This window comes from Hyla sarda, chromosome 2 (assembly GCF_029499605.1).
Source record: "Hyla sarda isolate aHylSar1 chromosome 2, aHylSar1.hap1, whole genome shotgun sequence".
Taxonomy (NCBI): Eukaryota; Metazoa; Chordata; class Amphibia; order Anura; family Hylidae; genus Hyla; species Hyla sarda.
In genome coordinates, this window is record NC_079190.1 from 409,416,918 (window position 1) to 409,439,473 (window position 22,556).

Consider the following 22,556-nt stretch of genomic DNA (forward strand, 5'->3'; position numbering starts at 1 on the left):
CAAGAGTACATTAACTGTTTTCCGGATGTGTATGTATATATATATATATATATATATATATATATATATATATATATATATATATATGTATATTACACCATAGCTGTATAGCTCTCCATGTTTTAACTGCATATTCATGTTGCACCTATATCCTTGTGCTGGCAGTGTGCTGCTGCATTCTTCTGTTGCTGTATATCTAGCCTAGTAGCGTGCACCTGTAGGCCAGGTCCATATAATAGTTTGGTATCAACTAAAGTGCTGGCTGACTAATTCTTTGTCTGTATTGCACATACGGGGGAGTGGCTACCTCCATGTTGGCCTTGCACCCCACCCACCTCTATCAGGTGTGTATATAAGGTGGCTTGGATGTTCCAGATCCTGCCATGCTTACTGAACTGTTCACACAGAGGCATATTCACAGTGTAGGGTCCGTCCCAAGGAGACCACCTTATCGCGGTGGGACGGTCCAAGCTATTTGACCGCCGGCGGAGACAAATTTGCGAGCTAAGTGCCTCACTATTTCATAGTTTCACATTTGCATCTATTACACCATAGCTGTATAGCTCTCCATGTTTTAACTGCATATTCATGTTGCACCTATATCTTTGTGCTGGCAGTCTGCTGCTGCATTCTTCTGTTGCTGTATATATATATATATATATATATATATATATATATATATATGTAGTTAACTGGTTGAATTCCAAGGAAAATAAATGCGTATGTTTGCACCTCAGCTGTAGTCACATGAAAGACTATACAGTGACCCAGTGTCACATAATATCCTTAGAACTCTGTGGCTGTCATAGGTTTTGCACCTCTTTATGGCGTGACACTGCCAAATTAATATTCCAGCTTTAAAGATTCCTATATACCCTTTCCCACAATGACTTCAGCCTATCAGAAGAAGAGACACATTCAGCTCTTTAAGAACCAGGATCATTTACTTAACAGTGAAGAATGTTTTGGTTTCTCGTAAACTGTCTGCCAGATGGCCAACAGTAAGCTACTGTTTCCAGCAGGACTGTTTAGTCCAGTTGGTACACGTTCTGATTACAGCATCTGTTACTGCATACCTATCAAGGAGGTAGAGGGGAAGATTTATTTATTCTGTATTTAATTTAGATAATATAAACCTAGACTAGACAACCAGAGATGTGTCAAGCTTATCAGAGTCAAATTAAGATCTGGAACTTCTTAAATATGTCTTTGTCTTTCCTGTGTAACCGCTTGTCTGGGTTATTGTGCTCCAAAGGAATTGCTCATGTCACTATTACATCTAGAGATTTTTATCACTCATATCTACCTCTCATTTGGAGACAGTGGTCCTTATTTACTAAGAGTGCAGTGAAGGTTTCTTTGTGGGTTTTAATTCCCTACAATTTATTTTCCACGGTATTTACTATGGTTTCCCTACATTTTCCACTTTCCCTACAATTAGCTTTTTTTAAAAAAAAATTTCTGATCTGTCTGGTTTTCCTCAGCTGAAATCCACCACATTTTATGTGGAAACCTTAGTAAATATGTTGGGTTTTTGTGAAAATGTTGAGGACACGCCCCTTTCCAGGCAACCACGCCCCTTTTCGGGTTCTCGGTCAGGGTTTTTTCAATTCTGGCCCAATTTCTGGCACAATACGACAGAATCTGGCACACAACCCAACAAAACATGTTGGGTTTGCAATAGTAAATGAGGGCCAGTGTTTAGTGAGGTGTAGAAAATGTGTAAAACAAATAATACATTTGCCGCACATTATATATATATATATATATATATATATATATATATATATATATATATAAAATTTTTTTTTTTTTTTTTTTTTTTTATGAAGGATGGAACCAGAGTTCTAGAGTATGTTGCTTGAGTCAATGGGGGAGATTTATCAAAACCTGTGTAGAGAAAGAGTGGTGCAGTTGCCCATAGCAACCCATAAGATTGCTTCCTTCTTTTTTCAGAAGCCTTTTTAAAACTGAAAGAGGCAATCTGATTGGTTGTTATGGGCAACTGCACCACTTCTTATACACAGGTTTTCATAAATCTCCCCCTATGTGCTCAACAGATGACAACATAAAGTCAGTGAAGTGTTAAACTGTCCTACAGCTCATTTATAAGGTTTAAATAAGTACTCCAGGAATATTTTTTTTCTCCTGGTATTAATGCCCATTGATGGATCTGTACTATCAATTATGATTATTTCTAGAGATGAGCAAAGTTACAGTAATTCGATTTGTCACGAACTTCTCGGCTCGGCAGTTGATGACTTTTCATGCATAAATTAGTTCAGCTTTCAGGTGCCCCTGTGGCCTGAAAAAGGTGGATACAGTCCTAGGAGACTCTCTTCTAGGACTGTATCCACCTTTTCCAGCCCACCGGAGCACCTGAAAGCTGAACTAATTTAATCAGGCTAAAGTCAGCAACCGCCGAGCCGAGAAGTTTGTGACGAATTGAATCACTGTAACTTCGCTCATCTCTAATTATTTATATCAGACATTCAATCTTAGCCTTACTAAAATAAACAGAGAACGTGATTTTGGGTCTGCGCAGTAGAGGGTGAATAAAATCAACTAGCAGATGGTGCACCACCAAGATAGGTTTGAATCCACAATGCTATGCTATACTATGAATATAGCAATAATAATTTCAAGCAATAGTCCATCCAAAAATATTCAAGACCATATACTGTTTCGACTCCAATGTTATAGAACTTCAACTCCAAATGTTCTTCAGCTCTAAAGGGTTAAACCTTCAATCTCCAAAAATGATCCCCTCTCCACAAGTTGATTGGTGGATTTCTGAATGCTTAACATCACTTCATGAGAATGAAGGGAAAGTGTCCCCCTAAATGAAGGGTGCACACGGCACAAACGCAGTCTGAGCTCCATTCATTCTCCAGTGGTTTGACCAAAACCAGTTGGCTTGTTATCCCTCATTCTGTGTATAGGGGATAACTGATGGCAATACCACAAACTTTTAACTTGTACTAGAGACATGTAAAAAGTTTTAATCAGTCAGGATGTTCAAACCTCCACCGATCAATAGAACAAGCCGAGAGAAGTCTGGGCAGCTGTGCGCTTTTCTTCCTGCTCCGTGTCACGTGATCAAGGCATGCTCCCTACACTTTCATTAACTCCTGAATGATGCAGGACGTATATTTTGCGCAGGGTCACTTCATATCAGGTCGGTCCTGGCGGCCATCAACGGCCTGGACCCGTGGCTAATACCGGACATCACCGATCGTGGTGATGCCAGGTATTAACCCTTCAGACACGGCAATCAAAGTTGATCACCTCGTCTGAAGTGAAAGTGAAACCTTCCCGGCAGCTCAGTGGTGCTGTTCGGGACCGTCGCTGTGAAATCGCGGCATCCCGAACAGTTTACAGGATGCCATACCATAAAAAATGGAATAAAAAGCTATCAAAAAGTCAGATCAAAACAAAAATGGTACCGATAAAAACTTCAGATCACGGTGGAAACAATGAGCCCTCAAACATCCCCCTATGCGGAAAAATTAAAAGTTATAGGGGTCAGAAGAGAACATTTTTAAACGTATAAATTTTCCTGCATGTAGTTATGATTTTTTCCAGAAGTACGACAAAATCCAACCTATATAAGTAGGGTATCATTTTAATCGTATGGACCTACAGAATAAAGAGAAGGTGTCATTTTTACCAGAAAATGCACTGCGTAGAAATGAAAGCCCCCAAAATTTACAAAATGGCGTTTTTGTTTTCAATTTTGTCGCACAATTATTTTTTTCTGCTTTCGCCGTAGATTTTTGGGTAAAATGACTAATGTCATTACAAAGTAGAACTGGTGATGCAAAAAATAAGCCATCATATGGGTTTTTAGGTGGAAAATTTAAAAGGTTATCATTTTTAAAAGGTAAGGATGAAAAAACGAAAATGCAAAAACTGAAAAACACTGAGACCTTCAGGGGTTAAGGCTATATACACATGTCGGAAATTCCGTGCAGAATTCCACATTGGAATTCAGCACAGAGATTCTGGAACAGCAGAGTTCAACAGGATTCTGCTGGGCTGTGCACACGGTAGAATTTCTGTGGCAGATGTTTCTGGCATGGAAATTCATTCCGATTTCCTTGTCCGCAGAAAGAATGAACCTGTTCATTATTTCTTCGGACTCTGCACTGAATGCATTGCCGTCTATGAGACGGCGCATTCCTGTGCAGATCTCTCGGAATGTTTTTACGGAGATTTTCCGTGCAGACATTGCAAAGTGTGGACATAGCCTAAGATTGATCAGGTGATTAAAAGACACTTCTCTCAGCTTGTTCTCCTGATTGGTGGAGGTCTGAACAATCAGACCCTGACCAATCAAAACTTTTGACATGTCTCTAGGACACCCGGATAAAGCTGGTCCGGCGAAACACGATAGAGGATTGGTGGGGTGATGGGGATAGTCTTGTTATACTGTATGTACCTGTTGCTTATAGTTTTACCTGCTTATAGCTTATTTCCATTTCTAGCGTTTTAGCACTTTTTTGTGTAGCTTAAATTTCCAGCCCATGCACTTTAATTGTGAGGGGGTTGTCATTATTATTTTTTACAGTGTTATAAGTACTGTTTACTACACTTGTTGATGTTGTACTATATCCCACATTAATTTAATGTATCTATCCCTTACTATGTGGACACATGTTATGTCAGTCATACAGTAATTTTATTGCATGTCAGGTCTCACACCCCAATATCGTCTTATTCAGTTGCCTGTGTGGTTTTTATTGACGCTTTATGTATATTTCATGCTTAATAAAAGCAACATAAAAAGCACTGAAGCTGCTATTAGTAAAAAAGTAGGTAACCTTACGTATACTACATATATATATATATATATATATATATATATATATATATATTAATTTTTTTTTTTCCTACATCTGAACAGTCACTGATGGAATGACTTGGATGATGTCAGGTTTCAGGCATTTGCTTGTAAATAACATCTTTGAACTATGGTATGCAGAGCTTACCCTCTTAAGATTATGTCCTAGTAAATGATCCGCAGCTATAAATATTGGGATTCACATACCTTATGGTCTCAAATGCTTAACCCCTTAAGGACCCAGCCATTTTACACCTCAGGACCCGGCCATTTTTTGCACATCTGACCACTGTCACTTTAAACATTAATAACTCTGGAATGCTTTTAGTTATCATTCTCATTCCAAGATAGTTTTTTCGTGACATATTCTACTTTAACATAGTGGTAAAATTTTGTGGTATCTTGCATCCTTTCTTGGTGAAAAATCCCCAAATTTGATGAAAAATTAGCAAATTTAGCATTTTTCTAACTTTGAAGCTCTCTGCTTGTAAGGAAAATGGATATTTCAAATAATTTTTTTTTTATTCACATATACAATATGTCTACTTTATGTTTGCATCATAAAATTTACTTGTTTTTACTTTTGGAAGACACCAGAGGGCTTCAAAGTTCTGCAGCAATTTTCAAATTTTTCACAAAATTTTCAAACTCACAATTTTTCAGGGACCAGTTCAGGTTTGAAGTGGATTAGAAATACCCCACAAATGACCCCATTATAAAAACTGCACTCCCCAAAGTATTCAAAATGACATTCAGTCAGAGTTTTAACCCTTTAGGTGTTTCACAGGAATAACAGCAAAGTGAAGGAGAAAATTCACAATCTCCATTTTTTACACTCGCATGTAGACCCAATTTTTGAATTCTTACAAGGGGTAAAAGGAGAAAATGTATACTTCAATTTGTAGCCCAATTACTCTCGAGTAAGCACATACCTCATATGTCTATGTAAAGTGTTCGGCGGGCGCAGTAGAGGGCTCAGAAGCGAAGGAGTGACAAGGGGATTTTGGAGAGTACGTTTTTTTGAAATGGTTTTTGGGGGGCATGTTGCATTTAGGAAGCCCCTATGGTGCCAGAACAGCAAAATGGCCTACCATTTTGGAAAATAGACCCCTTGAGGTACGTAACAAGGAATAAAGTGAGCCTTAATACCCCACAGGGGTTTCACGACTTTTGCATATGTAAAAAAATAAAAATAAAATTTCACTAAAATGTGTGTTTCCCCCCAAATTTCACATTTTTGCAGGGGTTAAAAGAAGAAAATACCCCCCAAACATTGTAACCCCATCTCTTCTGAGTATGAAGGTACCCCATAAGTTGACCTGAGGTGTACTATGGGTGAACTACAATGCTCAGAAGAGAAGGAGTCATATTTGGCTTTTTGAGAGCAAATTTTGCTCGGGGGGCATGTCGCATTTAGGAAGCCCCTATGGTGCCAGGACAGCAAAAAAAAAAAAAAAACACATGGCATACCATTTTGGAAACTAGACCCCTTGTGGAACGTAACAAGAAATAAAGTGAGCCTTAATACCCCACAGGGGTTTCACGACTTTTGCATACGTAAAAAAAAAAATTTAAAAATCACTAAAAGGTGTGTTTCCCCCCCAAATTTCACATTTTTGCAAGAGTTAATAGCAGAAAATACCCCCCAAAATTTGTAACCCCATCTCTTCTGAGTATGGAAGTACCCCATAAGTTGACCTGAAGTGCACTACGGGCGAACTACAATGCTCAGAAGAGAAGGAGTCATATTTGGCTTTTTGAGAGCAAATTTTGCTCGGGGGGCATGTCGCATTTAGGAAGCCCCTATGGTGCCAGGACAGCAAAATAACCCCCACATGGCATACCATTTTAGAAACTAGACCCCTTGCGGAATGTAACAAGGTGTAAAGTGAGCATTTACCCCCCACTGGTGTCTGTCATATCTTTGGAACAGTGGGCTGTACAACATTTTTAATTTGCACAGCCCACTCTTCCAAAGATCTGTCAGACACCTGTGGAGTGTAAATTCTCACTGCACCCTTCATTACATTCCGTGAGGGGTGTAGATTCCGAAATGGGGTCACATGTGGGGTTTTGTTTTTTTTGCGTTTGTCAAAACCGCTGTAACAATCAGCCACCCCTGTGAAAATCACCTCAAATGTACATGGCGCACTCTCCCTTCTGGGCCTTGTTGTGCGCCCCCAGAGCACTTTGCACCCACATATGGGGTATCTCCGTACTCGGGATAAATTGCGTTACAAATTTTGGGGGGCTTTTTTCCCCTTTACCTCTTGTCAAAATGAAAAGTATAGGGCAACATCAGCATGTTAGTGTAAAAAGTTTATTTTTTTACACTAACATGCTGGTGTAGACCCCAACTTCCCCTTTTCATAAGGGGTGAAAGGAGAAAAAGACCCCCAAGATTTGTTAGTCAATTTCTCCCGAGTACGGCGATACCCCATATGTGGCCCTAAACTGTTGCCTTGAAATACGACAGGGCTCCAAAGTGAGAGCGCCATGTGCATTTGAGGCCTGAATTAGGGATTTGCATAGGGGTGGACATAGGGGTATTCTACGCCAGTGATTCCCAAACACGGTGCCTCCAGCTGTTGCAAAACTCCCAGCATGCCTGGACAGCCAATGGCTGTCCGGCAATACTGGGAGTTGTTGTTTTGCAACAGCTGGAGGCTCCATTTTGGAAAGAGTGGCGTACCAGACGTTTTTCATTTTTATTGGGGAGGGGAGGGGGGCTGTGTAGGGGTATGTGTATATGTAGTGTATTTTACTTTTTATTTTATTTTGTGTTAGTGTAGTGTAGTGTTTTTAGGGTACAGTCACATGGGCGGGGGGTTACAGCGAGTTTGAGCTGCTGCGCAAAATTTGCTGCATCGCAAACTTGCAGCCCGATACTCACTGTAAGCCCCTGCCCATGTGAACGTACCCTGTACATTCACAGGGGGGGGGGGGGGACCTCCAGCTTTTGCAAAACTACTATTCCCAGCATGCCTGAGAATGTTTGGGAGTTGTGGTTTTGCAACAGCTGGAGGCACACGGGTTGGGAAACACTGAGTTAGGAAACAATGTTTCCCAACCAGTGTGCCTCCAGCTGTTGCAAAACCACAACTCCCAAACATTCTCGGGCATGCTGGGAGTAGTAGTTCGGCAACATCTTTAGAGCCAGATGTTGCCGAACTACAACTCCCAGCATGCTTGGAGTTGTAGTTTTGCAACATCTGGAGGACTACAGTTTGCAGACCACTAATACAGGGGTTCCCAATCTGTGCCCTTCCAGATGTTGCAAAACTACAACTCCCAGTATGCCAAAACTGTCCAGGCATGCTGGGAGTTGTAGTTCTGCAACATCTGAAGGGCCAGATGTTACAGAACTACAACTCCCAGCATGCCTGGACAGTAAGGGCATGCTGAGGATGTGTAGTTTTGCAACATCTGGAAGGGCACAGTGGTCCAAAAACTGTGGACCTCCAGAAGTTGCAAAACTGCAACTCCCAGCATGCCCAGACGCCAAGGGGTGTCTGGGCATGCTGGGAGTTGTAGTTTACAGGGTTCCAATACAGCAATGCATGTCGCTTTACGGCGACGTGCATTGCTGTAAAGGGCCCGACCGCGGCTGAAGATCTACTCACCTGTCGCCGCCGCCGCCGCCGTCTTCCTCGCCGGGATCCGGGTCTTCAGGGAAGAGGTAAGTACCGGGGCCGGTCCCCAGCACTCCCCCTTCCCCCGCCGCGTCCTCCGGTCTTCCTCCCGTCCTCTCCGGACTTCAAGGGGCCGGGCAGAACGGGAGGAAGTAACCACCCCCCCTCCTGCGATTGGTCGGTTAACTAACCGACGGATCGCAGGGAATAGGAGGAGGTGGCAGGCTTGCCACCTCGCTCCTATTCTTTAGCATGGTCCTGGCTGTTTGTGACAGCCGGGATCATGCGAAATTACCGGGCGGTCGGGTCCCAGAGACCCGATCAGCCCGGTATCGCTGCAGATCGCAAGGGCGATTTCCCTTGCAATTTGTGGCGATCGCCGACATGGGGGGCCTACATGGCCCCCCTCGGCGTTTGCCCTGGATGCCTGCTGAAGGATTTCAGCAGGCATCCGGTTCCGATCTCTGCCCGGCGAGCGGCAGAGACCGGAAAACGCCAGGACGTACGGGGACGTCCTGGGTCCTTAAAGCCCAGGGTGCGGGGACGTCCCCGTACGTCCTGGGTCCTTAAGAGGTTAAAGGGGTACTCCGGTGGAAAACTTTTTTTTTTTTTTTTTTTTTTTTATGTAAGTCAACTGGTGCCAGAAAGTTAAACAGATTTGTAAATTACTTCTATTAAAAAATCTTAATCCTTCCTCTACTTATTAGCTGCTGAATACTACAGAGGAAATTATTTTCTTTTTGGAACACAGAGCTCTCTGCTGACATCACAAGCACAGTGCTCTCTGCTGACATCTCTGTCCATTTTAAGAACTGTCCAGAGTAGGAGAAAATCTCCATAGCAAACATATGCTGCTCTGGTCAGTTCCTAAAATGGACAGAGATGTCAGCAGAGAGCACTGTGCTCGTGATGTCAGCAGAGAGCACTGTGTTCCAAAAAGAAAATAATTTCCTCTGTAGTATTCAGCAGCTCATAAGTACCGGAAGGATTAAGATTTTTTAATAGAAGTAATTTACAAATCTGTTGGCACCAGTTGATTTAAAAAATAAAATAAAATAAAAGTTTTCCACTGGAGCAGTCCTTTAAGCAATTTATGGTTTTCTGGCAAATCCCAGTAGAGTTTGTATTCTGTATTCTAGGAATTAAGATCCTATCAACCCTCAGAAATAAGCTATATTGCACAACAGTAGCTTTGTTAAATAATTGAAATGATAAGAAAACATATAATTATATATTACACGTGGTTATTAGTCAGTACCTCAATTGCCTTTTATCTATAGTTGGACATAACAATGTCAGGGTATAATTTGAGCTAAAGGAGTCAAAGCTTTACGCCTTGACTCACCACAGTCCTTGACACCTAAACTTTCATTTGAAAGGCTTGGTGGTATGGGGTCTTAAAGGGGTACTCCACTAGCCAACGTTCGGAACTAAATGTTCAGAATTCTGTTTTCGCGCTACGGAGATAAGATGTCTAGTCACGGGGGTCCCGGCTGGGGACCCTCCGGGGGCGTGACAGCCGGATAGGGGATAAGACGTCTTAGGGCCGGAGTACTCTTTTAAGGCTAGTTTACACTTGCATTGGGGCTTTCCACCAGAGGTTATGGCAGGTATTTCCTTCACTTCTGACAACAAGAATAGCATAACATGCAGCCAGTACTAATGTTAGTTACTCCCAATTCTATGAAAAATTACCTTTTTGCCTCTAGTATTTCACAATGTATAATCGTCATAAGAGCCAGGAGAACCAGTCTGGTCAAAAGCTTAAAAAATAATAATAATTACTTTTTCCCTGAGTGAATATACAAGAGCTGAGCGAGTAAGAAACCCAGCAAACCCAGTCTCAATCACAACTTGGAGGTAAAAGCAACTTGCTGAGCGTTTTAACTTTGGCTTGCACTAGCCTGGCAACTGAGCTATTATTAGTAGAAGGGATGAGGAACACATGGCACTTTGGCACCTGAATGAATGGAAGAAGGGCTGGGAACACTGAGATGATGTCAGGGTAGCCCAGCATACCTTGCAGCTAGCAGCAAGATCACATAACCCCAGGTTAGCCAATCATTGCTTTAATTACAGCCATCTAGGAGTGAAAGCTAAGAGAAAGAGATCACAGAAGAACTACTGATTCCAGAAATCATTTACTAATACAAGAGAAAGCAAGCTGAGCAAAAGATTGAGCATTGCTGTGTCTCTTTGGTGTACTACAAATCCCAGCAGTCTGACTGCAGAATGAGTCTATAATAGCTATCACATTACCATCCAAAGCAAGCAAAGCAAAACAGTGGGCTGACCTTAGACAGTGACCTGTCAACTGCATTACTGTTTCCAGTTGTGCACTACAAATCCCAGCAGTCTGATTGCATAACTAACAAATAAAAGCAATCACACTACAATACAAAGCAAGCTGAGCAAAGCATTGAGCAGTGGGCTAACCTTAGACAGTAGTGACCTGTCACCTGCATTGCTCAGTTCAGTCGGTGCACTACAAATCCTAGCAACAAGTGTCACTGCAAGGGGCGCATGCGCGCGGCTCGCTGAGAAGGACATGTCTCATGTGAGCTCCGTGCCTACCACGGGGATTAAGCCTTTCTAAGTGCCGGTAAACCGGCTCCACAGCAGCAATTTCCTCACAGCCTTGTTGATAAGATGTCCCAGCCTGAGATGTCTAAATCTGGCTCTTCTCAAAAGTCTCTTTCACAGACTATACCTGATTTATTTCACTCCGGTCCCCGCAACAAGATGGCGTCACCTCCTTCGCGCGCACACAGTCCGGAGCTTCTTGAGGAGGACGATATTTCAGATTATCCCCCGGCGGTTTCGTCTCCGACTGACCCGCTCAACCCCTCCGATCTCTTCCGCTCTATAAAACAGATGTTTAAGACGAAGTTGGCACAGGCGGTGGCGGACTTTACAAGACAAGCAAGTGATCTGGGAAAAAGAGTGTCTGACATAGATCTCCGCACCACAGACCAGGAGGAGGCAGTAGAAGCTTACCACACTGTAATGGCGGATCAAGCGGAGCGACTAGACCTATTAGAAATGAAAATAGAGGATCTTGAGAATCGCTCTAGATGGGCTAATATCAGAATACCGGGACTCCCTGAATCCACTACTGATTATGTTAAAGTGGTGACTGACCTTTTCGTGCATTGCTGCCGCAGGCGGAGGTCTCCCTCTTGAGAATGGACCGTATACATAGAGCCTTGGTGAGGCCTAAAAATACAGAGATCCCCAGGGACATAATACTCAAACTACATTACCCAGAAATGCAGGATAGATTGCTGCAGGCTGCAAGAAATGTATCCCCACTACTTTGACTCCCTGCTTCTGTACATCTCTATGCTGATTTGGCCCCGTCTACTCTGGAAAGATGCAGACACATGAGACCAGTCACCCTGGCACTCCCAAAAAGCTCAGATCCGTTACAAGTGGGGATTCCCGTTCAGTCTCCAATTTCAAGTACGCTCTAATTCCGTACTGTACCGTACTGTCCGTACCCCGCCGCCTAGGCAGACTCCACTAAAAAGGATGTGGCACCGAGTGGACTCACCGCATAAACGGAGATGACCACTGCAACAAAATCCAGGATGATTTTCCTCCTGACAGAGAATAGGGATGTCGCTCATATTCCTGGCTTGATACGTTTTTTAGGCTCTTCTCTGTTCTGCCGTCTACTATAATACCGCAGTCTTTTTGTTTTTACTGTTGACAGACGGGACTATTGACCCTTTTTATTTTTTTATTATTTGTATTCATATTTGCTTGTTGCCGAATGTTATAGGCTTAACGGTGAGATGAACTACCATGTTGCCCTACTTAGACTGGTATTGCTACTGGGGTTGTACTCCTGTTTATTTTGTTTATCCTTTTTCTTCTTATTTCAAGAGTTGATTACCGATGGGTTTATTGTACTTGTTTTACCAGTAATGTACCTGCCCTTTTTTTTTCCCCCTACTGCCTGTTCCAATCTCAGGTTCTATTTTTTTATCTCTATTTTAGTTTGTACTGATCCTACTGTTCTCAAATCTATGTTATTTGTGTCCACGCTGAGATTATATATCCGACTTTATGATGTGTAAGGTCCTTTCTCATAATGTCAGGGGATTTAATGCTCCGGTTAAGAGGGAAAAAGCATTTCTAGATTACATGAAACATTGCCCTGATGTAATTTGTTTGCAGGAGTCGCACTTTACCACTTCCTCTTTCCCTAAACATATACACCCGACCTATAACAGATTCTTTATGGCCTCACATGGTACCAAGTCCAGGGGAGTCGTCACTCTTTTACACAACTCTTTTCCTTTTTCTGTCACTAACACCTTTAGCGATCCGGAAGGCCGCTACCTCATTCTGGAGGGGTCTTACTTGGACTCTCGCATGTGTCTGATAAATTCATATGCGCCGAACGAAGACCCTCTTTCCTTTTTTGTCCATTTGGCTTCCAGGTTAGATTCTCTTACTTTTGATCACCTTATTTGGTGCGGAGATTTTAACATGGTGCTTAATGGTGTACTGGATAGATCGAGTACTTCTGCATTCAGGCGCTCAGGTCATCAACAGAGACTCCTTAATGCTACCTTTTCTAATTATGAGTTGGCAGACACATGGAGAGAACACAACTTGTCACAACGCAGATATACCAACTACTCTCCTGCGCATGCGTTATACACCAGAATAGACTGGATCTTATCTAACTCTACTGCTCTATCTCACCTCCTCTATTCCAGACATATACAAAGCTCCTGGTCCGACCATGATATGGTCTTCTCTCACTTTAATTTTGGCCAACGTTGTGTGACCCCCTTCTCTTGGAGACTCAATGAGTCCCTTTTATGCCGTCCCCAAATCTACTCGGAAATAGAAGCTCACTCTGGCACATCAATTGAATCCCACCCCCTATCTTTATCAAGCAGTCCGTACAACTAGATTACAATTGGACTCAGTCCTATCTGACCGCATGGAGAAAGCATTACGCTACATACTTTAAAGGGGTTCTCCGGTGAAAACCTTTTTTCTTTTAAATCAACTGGTTCCAGAAAGTTAAACATATTTGTAAATTACTTCTATTAAAAAATCTTAATCCTTCCAGTACTTATTAGCTGCTGAATGCTAGAGAGGAATTTCCTTTCTTTTTGGAACACTGATGACATCACGAGCACAGTGCTCTCTGCTGACATCTCTGTCCATTTTAGCAACCGTGCATAGCAGATGTATGCTAAGGGCAGCATGGTGGCTCAGTGGTTAGCACTGCTCCCTTGCAGTGCTGGGGCCTTGGGTTCAAATCCCACTAAGGACAAAAATAAATAATGACTTATTATTATAATAACATCAGCAGAGAGCACTGTGTTCGTGATGTCATCAGAGAGAATTCCAAAAAGAAAAGAATTTCCTCTGTAATATTCAGCAGCTAATAAGCACAGGAAGGATTAAGATTTTTTAATAGAAGTAATGTAAAAATCTGTTTAACTTTCCGGAGCCAGTTGATTTAAAAGGAAAAAGGTTTTCACCGGAGTACCCCTTTAAGTTAGCAAACAAACCTGACAAACATTTAGCTAATATGTTGAGACAAAAACAGAAACTGAATTGTGTTCATAAAATACAATTTAGGCCTGGAGTTTCCACGTCCAATCCTTCTCATAAATACAACACCTTCCACTCTTTTTACTCTGCCTTATACAAGGAGAACTCCTCTCCTCCCTCTCCTGCTACTATTCACTCTTTTCTAAGTAATATTCCGCTTTCTTCAATTTCAGTTGAGGACCGTACTATGCTCAACTCTCCTGTTACGGATGAGGAGGTGACGCGGACAATATCGGACTTGAAACTAGGTAAGGCGCCAGGCCCGGATGGCTTTTCAGCCCAATATTATAAGTCGTTTGGCTCCATATTATCACCCCACATAGTACAATACTGCAATAAGATTCTCTCAGGTTCTCCCATGCCCCCAGAATTCCTTCATGCATGTATAGTGGTTATTCCTAAGCCAAATAGGGACCCCCTTCTTCCATCCAATTATCTCCCTATTTCACTTATTAACTTAGATGCTAAAATTTTCACCTCCATTTTGGCCCGTAGACTTAATTCTCTCCTCCCAGATTTGGTTCATAAGGACCAAGTGGGGTTCATTCTTGGGAGGCAAGCCCCAGATAATATTAGGAAAGTTCTCAATGTGGTTCACTGGGCATCCTCGACACATACTCCTTTAACATTGTTGGGGTTAGATATAGAAAAAGCTTTTGATACAGTTTCATGGCCCTATCTATTTGGAGTTCTTAGGAGGATGGGCTTTTCGGGACCCTTTGTAGATGCCTTAGGTGCTCTATATTCTCACCCCCGGGCTTATCTGAAACTCCCATCACTGACCTCAGCTCCTATATTGGTTCAAAGAGGCACTCGCCAGGGGTGCCCACTTATCGGGAGTTACTATTGCCCAAGCTGAATACAAGGTCAATTTATTTACTGAAGACTTACTTTATATTTACATTAACCAAGCCTCTGATCTCTTTGCCAAATTTATTTTCGGTACTGGATCGTTTTTCCAAGCTATCGGGCCTGGTGATTAATAGGCACAAGTCCGAAGTCCTATACTGTAACACTCCTCAGTCTGTACAGGATCTTATCACTCTCAACTTCAACCTTTCTCCCTCTAAATCATTTATACCCTATCTTGGAATCTCCCTCCCCTCTTCTCTTCCTCCCCTTTACAAACTGAATTACGCTCAACTTTTTAAGTCCATTCGGGCGGACCTCGCTAGGTGGGACCTACCACATATTTCCTGGCTGGGACGGATTCACTCTGTGAAAATGGTGGTGCTTCCCAAACTGTTGTATCTTTTCCGCATGCTTCCGATAACCATTAGGAAATCGGAGCTGCGGACCCTACAGGCGGATGTGTTTGCTTTCATCTGGCGGGGTCTCCGGCCCCGTATCTCCAGGTCTTTAATGTATTACCACAAACGAATAGGTGGGCTATCGGTGCCAAATTTTCTCTTATACTATAAATCTGCTCGTCACTCTCAACTTCTCTTATGCCATGCCAGACCTCAGGTCCCAGATGGATCTCTCTAGAAAATAGTCTCCTGGCTCCATGCACTTTGTCCTCCTTGATGTGGTTATCACCCTCGGTATCTCAATTAATTCCCTCTACTGCTATTATTTCATCCTATGATATCCTTCTTTGGCGCTCTGTCCAATTCAAGCTCTCTCTCCAATCTCCGATCTCCCCTCTTACGTCTATTATTGCTAATCCGATGTTCTCCCCTGAGCTTGGACTCACAGATTTTAGGTGGTGGTGTGACAATAATCTAACATGTTTACATCATTTCTTGATAGCTAAGAAACTCATTACTCGAGACTCATTTGTAACTAGATTTCGACCTCCTACTATCGAATTGCTTAGACTGACTCGGATTTTGTCCTATTTCCAGAGCATAGTCCCTTCTCAAATGGTGGTAAACACTACCTCGTTTGAAGCTCTGGCTTTATACTCACCACTTCGAACTGGCTCCTTGTCCGTTATATATTCTACACTTAATCAACCTCCCCCTGACACCAAACTACCATTTATGTTACAATGGGAAGAGGACCTCCAAACCACAATACCTCTGAATTATTGGCATTCTTGTTGTACGCAACTGAGTAAGGGTAGCTGGCAAGTTTCCCTGGCAGAAACTGCACTCCGAATATTACACAGAACATACATGGTCCCAAAGAGACTCCACGATATTTACCCAGAGGTATCACCTCTATGTTTCTGTGGTTGCGCCAAACACAGCCCCATGCTTCACATTTGGTGGACCTGTCCAAAGGTGGCTGCCTTTTGGGGGGAGGCCATGGACCTTATCTCAACAGTTACCAACACTAATTATTCTATAGATCCGCTCTTCTGCCTATTAGGTATCAAATCTGATAAAATACCCCCATCACATAGTCGTCTTCTACATTTCATTCTACTTGCTGCCGGAATCCACATAGCAACGAAGTGGCGCTCTTCAATCTTATTATTACCCATAGTCATTAACAGAATTAACAATATTATGATCTCGGAGAAACTTAATGCCCTCCGTTCAGATACCATGAATAGTTTTCACAAGGTTTGAGATTTATGAACTTCCTCGTCCCATGCAGCAGATATGTCTTATTATTTATCTCTGTAATGATACACGAATGACCTTCAATGCAATAGTACTGTAATGATTGGATACCTTTCCTCCCTCTCCCCCTTTTTTTTTTTTTTTATCTCCTACCCGAGTCCCCTCCCTTGTTGATGTTTTGCTCTGGTACGTTGCTGGATACTTGTTTCTGTTATTGTTATGGATGTTTTATTGTTTTTATGCAATCTTTTCGCATGTGTGTATCGTATGTTCTCTACATTTAATAAAATGTATCCTTTTGACACTAAAAAGTGTCACTGCAGAACAAGCCCATGAAAGCTATCACATTACAATATCTAGCAAAGATATAGCATTTCTACCTGGGTTTAACAAAAATACGTTGAGCGTTGAGAGTGAATTTGGATTAGGTATATAAGGCCAAATTATTTGCATTTTCTTGGTTAAAATCAAACAAAGTATTGTTTACTTCTGTTTAACATAAAAACGCATTGAAAGATAGTATAGGAACAATTTCTCTATGTATGCGCATGGAGCAGCATTAAAAGGCTGCATCGGACAGTTAAGACTCCCACAATTGGGGAGATTTATTAAAACTTGTCCAGAGGAAAAGTTGCTGAGTTGCCCATAGCAACTAATCAGATCACTTCTTTCATTTTTGTAAAGGCCTCTGAAAAACAAAAGAAGCGATCTGATTGGTAGCTATGGGCAACTCAGCAACTTTTCCTCTGGACAAGTTTTGATAAACCTACTCCAATGTGAAGAAAACCTTGCCCCTGTTGCTGCTCCACCAGATCCCTCCCAACTGTCTAGCAGCCAGGCCTCATCCACAGGCAGCGCATTCTCTGTCTTGTCCTCATCACTGTTGTGTCCTTCTTCACTATCCTTTCAGTTATCTATTAGGGAATCCATGTCATACACAGTATTCACACAGTCACCCTGTTGGAGTGCATCTTAATTTATGCCTGGCCAAGTTACCATCTTGTTTACTCCACAGCCTTTTGGCAACTAACGGGGTGTGCACAGCTCAGGTGGCACATACCTAGTCACCATTATTTTACCAAAAGACCCGTCCCTGCTTTGCACAATCATGTGGTAGAAAGGGTGGGCAACTCCATGCAAATGTCGGTGTGCAGCACAGTGCGTGTAATGGTAGATATTTAGAGTAGTAGTTATGTCCAGGGCCATACATGTCTTTGAAGGTCCACTGGGTCAACATCTTGCAGAATGAGACTTCACCAAAATGAGGCCAGAAAATAGCAGTGAAACCTCCACGGTAGTATTGTTCTAGTTCAACTTGTGACATCTGTTGCCTATCCTCCTCCACATCCAGATTCTCCTCCATGGACACTTGCATATCCCGACAGTGAAATGCGTGGCTTACCCTACTCCCCCTCCCTCCTTTCATAGGTGCAAAGTCAAGCGCTACCATGCTGTATTACATCTGCTAAGGCTAGACGAGAAAAGCCACACAGCGGCTGACAGATAGCATCTGCGCAGAACCCATGTACTTCTGGTCACCAGATTAGACTGTTGGCCAGAATTTGCTCAGTTTGCCATGGGTATTCTGTCTTGTTCACCCTCCGGAGTAGCATCACAGAGAGTATTCAGTGTGGCAAGCGGCATCACCCCTAAGCGAACAAGATTGCCTGCCAGCCATGTGGAAAAACTCTTGTTTGTGCAAATGAATCAGGCATGGATCAGTGAAGAATTTAAACCTCCTGTCCCAGATGACTCTTATTAAACAGTACTACCACACCCCTGCTTTTATATAGGTGCTGTTGCAACCTTCTTTTTTGTATGCTTTGGATTTGCCACAGCATTGTGCACCCGTGAGTTAGATAGTTGTGCTGGCTATTTTTCTTTTTTTTTGCTGTGCAAGTTAGGGGGAGTGGCACCCTCTGTAGCCATGCACCCCTCCCTGTTCACAGGAGTTTTTTTTTAATTGATGGTGGATCCTGCATGTCACCCAGTCAAAGGCTATATGCCCATCAGAGCTGAGTGGAATGAGTGTGTTATGGTCCCATCCGAAGTGAGGCCATCTCCGCATGGTGGATGGGGGACAAATTTTGATCAAAAAGTGCCCTAAGAGCCTCCATTTTTTTGACAACAGTGCTGCTGCAACCTTTTTTTTTTTGCCACTGTTAAAGTTTCAGTACCTGCTAAACTGGCTGTAGTTGGTTCCTATACACCTATTTCAATAAAAAGGAATCCTCTGCCGAAGGTTTACTTCTCTGAGAACAAAAGAAAAGTGCATTTGCAATTCAACGTGTCATATCCTTTTGTCCCCAGACACCTGCTGTCAAAGAGTCAATAGACCAGCATACATATTAGATGTTTGTCCGATCCCTTTGAAATCAGTTGGTTTGGCCAACTCACATCTAAGGTGCGTGGCCAGCTTATGACACTACTTTAGATATAAAAATATTTCCAATGCTCAAACAGGAACATATATTACCTCTTAATATCCTGCACCAGACAACGTCCCAGAGAGCTCACTCTGATCACGTTATGTTCAGGAAACAAATTTTTTAACTGTCCAGAGCTATATGTTAATGCACTGTAACTAGTCATCAGAATGGGATAAGATGGGGATAAGATGTCTGATCGCTTAGAGCATCGGGTGCAGCGCTGGAGGCTCGTGACGTCACGGCTATGCCCTGCTCGTGCTGTCATGACCTAGTCCCCGCAATGCAAGTCTATGGGAGGGGGGCGTGACGGCCGTCACGGCCCCCTACCATAGACTTGCATGGAGGGGGTGGGGCTGTGACATCAGGAGCGGGGTGTGGCCGTGACGTCACTCGCCTCTGCCCCGAATTGACAGTCATCTGGCCCAGAGCGAAGTTCATTCCGTGCACCAGATGTCTGGGGTGCCGCAGCCAAGATTGTGGGGGTCTCCAAGAGCGGGACCCCACAATCAGAAATCTTATCCCCTATCCTTTAAATAGGGGATAAGATGTTTTAGGGCGGAGTTCCACTTTAAAGATCACAGATGCAACCATCAAAAGCATTGTAGTCTGGATTGATGAGCCATGGCGGGTTGCTGGTGGAGAGATGCTTTCCCAGGGGCCCAGACTGCTTCAAATGTTCTCAGACTCTTAGGGATATCTCAAGAAGAGTCAAGATTTTCATTGACCATATAGTAGTCTAGCTGTCGATGTACTTCTGAGAAGTCTAAAGTACTTTGTTTCTAGTCCTTCTCAATTGTTTGCTTGTTGACAAGGAAAATAAAAGTAACATATTTCTGTAGTTTGTGAGAGATGCCATCAATAGATAAATTCAGTTCCCAGGGGTTGTGGGTCAATAATAAACCTATAAACAAGCGGACAAAAGGATAAACTTGGGATCAAATCCTAGCAGCCAAATCCTAGCAGCAACAGTTCCACAAAATATGGCAGACATCATTTTAATACAAAATTTCTTGTTGAAAAACAAATGTTCTTTATATTTCTATGATATTACTATGATACTAAAAAACATGCAGATGAAAAAATGGTTAATAGGGGGGAAGTCTATGATGAATCCGCAGCACAATCCACAGATAAATTCACTAGGTGTGTACCTGATCTAAGGGTCTGTGGCTGTCACTGACATCCAGACATCTCCTTTTTTAGTTACAGTTATTTGTGCAGCTGTGATGCTATCCATTGTTAAAAACACAGTGACTAGACTGAAATGAACGCCAAAGACAGTGTGCTGAGCATTCATGGTGTGTGGTCAGTGACAGGTTAAGCCAACAGTGATAGCCAATATGCATATCTCAGAACTGTCTTAATCCATATGGAATAACTAACAATCCATACGGAATAACAGAACAAATAACTGTATGTACAGATCCCTATCATATATGATAAAAAATAATTTCATTAACAATAAAACTATTAACAATTGATATGGCACCAACATATTCTGCAGCACTTTAAAATACCAAGAGTACATATACACACAAGTCAAAGAGGAGTCAGGGCCCTGCTTGCAAGAGCTTACAATGAAGAATAGGGTTGAGACAAGAGGCAAAAAGTACTTTAGTTACCATAAATAATGGTCAAGTCATCTTTTATAAATAGGGTAGATCATATGTAGATAAAATTATTCTTTTCTTTCTAGGCTCTACATTTATTTAGTAGTGTAGGATCGGACATTTATTAGGGAGCCTGATGTGGGGTCTTAATTTATATAGGAGTCTGATCTCTTGTCTACATTTTCTTTGGTCTATATTTGTAGGCCTGGTCTTAAATCTGTTATTAAATTAAGGAGTTTATATTGCAATAAGGGTGCGAGTTTAGATGCAATAAGGGTGCGGGATCATGAATTGATTCATAAAGCACATACAGGGGATTTACTATGCAAACAAAAAGGAGACACGTACCTTAGTATACGTTTTTGTCATTTTTTGTACTGCTGCCACAACAACTGAAAAGTGTCAAGAGAAAGGGTAGTGGTCAAGGGAACTTATATCTACTAATTTATATATGCCACATTTATCAAATATGTATGACAATGATTGAGTGCAAAGTCATTGGCGTAAACGTATGTATGACTTGGGTGACATAAAAAAGAGAAAGTTAAAATGCAAAGCAAAATGTGTGAAATGTACAGCAGGCAAAAAAAGTATGTAGTCAGCCACCAATTGTGCAAGTTCCCCCACTTAAATAGATGAGAGAGGCCTGTGATCTTCATCATAGGTATATCTCAACTATGAGAGACATAGTGAGAAAAAAAAAATCCATAAAATCACATTGTCTGATTTTTAAAGAATGTATTTGCAAATTATGGTGGAAAATAAGTATTTAGTAAATAACAAAAGTTCATCTCAATACTTTGTTATATACCCTTCGTTGGCAATGACAGAGGTCAAACATTTTCTGTAAGTCTTCACAAGGACTTCACATACTGTTGCTGGTATTTTGGCCCATTCCTTCATGCAGATCTCCTCTAGAACAGTGATTGTTTGGGGCTGTCACTGGGCAACACAGACTTTCAATTCCCTCCAAAGGTTTTCTATGGGGTTGAAATCTGGAGACTGGCTAGGCCACTCCAGGACCTTGAAATGCTTCTTCTGAAGCCACTCCTTCATTACCCGGGCGGTGTGTTTTGGATCATTGTCCTGCTGAAAGGCCCAGCCACATTTCATCTTCAATGCCCTTGCTGATGGAAGGAGGTTTTTACTCAAAATCTCAAAATACATGGCCCCATTCCTTCTTTACTTTACACGGATCAGTTGTCCTGGTCCCTTAGCAGAAAAACAGCCCCAAAGCATGATGTTTCCACCCCCATGCTTCACAGTAGGTATGGTGCTCCTTGGATGCAACACAGCATTCTTTCTCCTTCAAACACGACGAGTTGAGTTTTTACCAAAAAGTTCTACTTTGGTTTCATCTGACCATATGACACTCTCCCAATACTCTTCTGGATCATCCAAATGCTCTCTAGCAAACTTCAGATTGGCCTGGACATGTACTGGCTTAAGCAGGGGGACACGTCTGGCACTGCATGATTTGAGTCCCTGGCGGCGTAGGGTGTTACTGATAGTAGCCTTTGTTACTTTGGTCCCAGCTCTCTGCAGGTCATTCACTAGGTCCCCCAGTGTGGTTCTGGGATTTTTGCTCACCATTCTTCTGATCGTTTTGACCCCACGGGGTGAGATCTTGCGTGGAGCCCCAGATCTAGGGAGATTATCAGTGGTCTTGTATGTCTTCTATTTTCTAATAATTGCTTCCACAGTTGATTTATTCACACCAAGCTGCTTGCCTATTGCAGATTCAGTCTTCCCCGCCTGGTGCAGGTCTACAATTTTGTTTCTGGTGTCCTTCGACAGCTCTTGGTCTTGGCTATAGTGAAGTTTGGAGTGTGACTGACTGAGGTTGTGGACAGGTGTCTTTTACACTGATAACAAGTTCAAACAGGTGCCAATAATACAGGAAACGAGTGGAGGACAGAGGAGACTCTTAAAGAAGAAGTTACAGG

General features: G+C 42.3%; 1 protein-coding gene across 4 annotated transcripts in view; it reads right to left on the reverse strand.

Moving 5' to 3' along the window:
* Nucleotides 1-22,556, reverse strand: part of MXRA5 (matrix remodeling associated 5) — a 105,384-nt gene that overhangs the window by 63,624 nt on the left and 19,204 nt on the right. The window contains exon 2 of one of the 4 annotated variants that reach the window (XM_056558842.1): nucleotides 11,186-11,338. The exons of 2 other annotated variants lie outside the window; for them this stretch is intronic. The gene's annotated coding sequence lies outside the window, so the exon portion shown is untranslated. Of the gene's footprint in view, nucleotides 1-11,185; nucleotides 11,339-20,958; nucleotides 21,003-22,556 lie in introns of all 4 variants that reach the window. One more of the 4 variants, XM_056558845.1, reaches the window with a different exon arrangement.